This window comes from Tupaia chinensis, unplaced genomic scaffold (genome assembly GCF_000334495.1).
Source record: "Tupaia chinensis unplaced genomic scaffold, TupChi_1.0 Scaffold139484_1, whole genome shotgun sequence".
Lineage (NCBI taxonomy): Eukaryota > Metazoa > Chordata > Mammalia > Scandentia > Tupaiidae > Tupaia > Tupaia belangeri.
Genome location: NW_006199369.1, coordinates 1,328,749 through 1,330,869, shown reverse-complemented (window position 1 = coordinate 1,330,869; position 2,121 = coordinate 1,328,749).

Here is a 2,121-nt window from a genome sequence, read left to right as displayed (position 1 = left end):
GAAAATAATATTTATATTAGTATTTTTTCCAACCCACTTTGATGGTTAATTTCCCTAGTGTATGAAGTAGGTAATCATATTCTGTGATATAATACACAAGTCAAATTGTATAATAAATATCAATAACAGAGATAAATACTCACAATTCAGAAGACAGTAGACAGTAATGGATTTTTCATAAAGAACCAATGAGAGTTGTAAAGAATTTCCAAATGTCAATGTAATTTTCTGCTTTTCAAAGAAAATCCAGAAGTTCAATTGTATGCCTGGAAATCATTTAGGCAAAGCTTTTCACCCACAACTACTTTGTATATCACATGAGACAGCTCAGCATGAAAGCATCATTGGGTTTTACACCTGAATCACCACCTGATTCCCTCAAATATTTATTTTATTTTTAAAAGATTTTTTATTTATTTTATTGCCAGTGGGCATGTCACTCACTAGAGAGAGATGTAAAGAGAGAGAGAGAGAAAGAAAGAAATACAGCAACCTTCAATGGGGTGTGGTAATCTAGCAATCCTTTCTCCACCTTCCCATGAAGACTTTGGGTACCCACGTGTGTCTGACATGGTATTGTTTGTTTGTTTGTTTGTTTAGAGAAAGATTTTTGCTTTAGGGCATGTGCACTTGTCAAAGAGACAGAGAGACAGAATGCAAGAAGTCGCCCCCATGGGGGGATGACCACATCTCAATCCCTTCTCCTCCTGAGATTTTGGGCACGAACATATATGACCCTGGCGTGAATTTCAACTCACTGGATCGGTGACTCAAACTGCAATTGACTATATGGGAGTCTAGCGATGTAACCATTACATCATCTGCTGGTCCCAATGTCTGGCATGGTTTTCAAGCCAGTTTGCGATTCAAACTGCCGTCAGTTGTATGGGATCTAGCTTTTCAAGTATAGAGCTTAACCACAGTGCGACAGGACCATCCTCAAATATTTAAATTTTAATTTCTGTAATTTTCATTTGTTCTTTGTATAATTTCTAGTTTACTATCAAGTTTCTTGATAATTCTCTAATTATGTTGATTTTTTCCCTACAAAATCTGAAATCCATTTAAATACCTATTTTAATTTCATGTTATTTCCACATTTCTGATACTTTCTATACCAGATTATTTTTCTTGCTAGCCATGGCTTCATTTTTATTGTATCTTCATATCTGGTAATTTTTAAAAATTATTTTATGCTGGACATTATTAGTATTATTTTACAGATCGTATAGATTTTGTCTTCTTTTTTTCATGTAGGCAGTTGCAGGTTGTCCTATGAGTGTGTTCCCTCTGGGTATTGCTAGTAAGCGGATACGAGGTTAGTTGAGTAGTCTTCACTCTTGCACTGTTAATGCCATCCACAGATGTGTTATGACTCAGCTATCTCTTAGTGATTAGATACTTACTAAAATCCCTGCACTTTAGCTGTTTGAGATAAAATGTCTCCCATTCCTGTGTGACCTATAGTTGCTTCTCATTTTATATCTCCCCTTAAACTCCTGTTTTGGATTGGATCTGATGGTTCAGTAGTATGCAACGTTCTGTGAGTTTTGCTCTCATGGAAATGTTCCAGATTCACATCCAGAGACCTCCACGAACACTTTAGGCACACATGTGCCCAGGATATGGAGGCTGAAGTTATTGGAGTGTAGGGGAGGAGTTTGCTTTCTGTTATGCTTTTTCTCTCATAGAAAAAAGAAATAAAGAAACTTGAAAAAAAGGAAATTTCTCTTTTGCTAGAAGTTATTCTTTAGCTAACTTAATTGATTTCCATCCTACATACATATATAATATATATTATATATAATATATGTAATATTTTATATAATACATATAGTATATATGTGTGTGTGTGTGTGTGTGTGTATATATATATATATCTATATATATCTATCTATCTATCTATATATATATATATTTACTCCTCTAAGATTTATTAACACAATACCATTTGATCCAGCAATCCCACTTCTGGGTATCCACCCAAAGGACAGGAGAATGCTCAGTTGGAAAAGTGCTTGTATATCAATGTTTATCTTCATGATCGCTAAGATATGGTCAAAACAAATGTCCATAAACAGAAGAATGGGTGGAAAAATTGTGGCACATATACTCTATGGA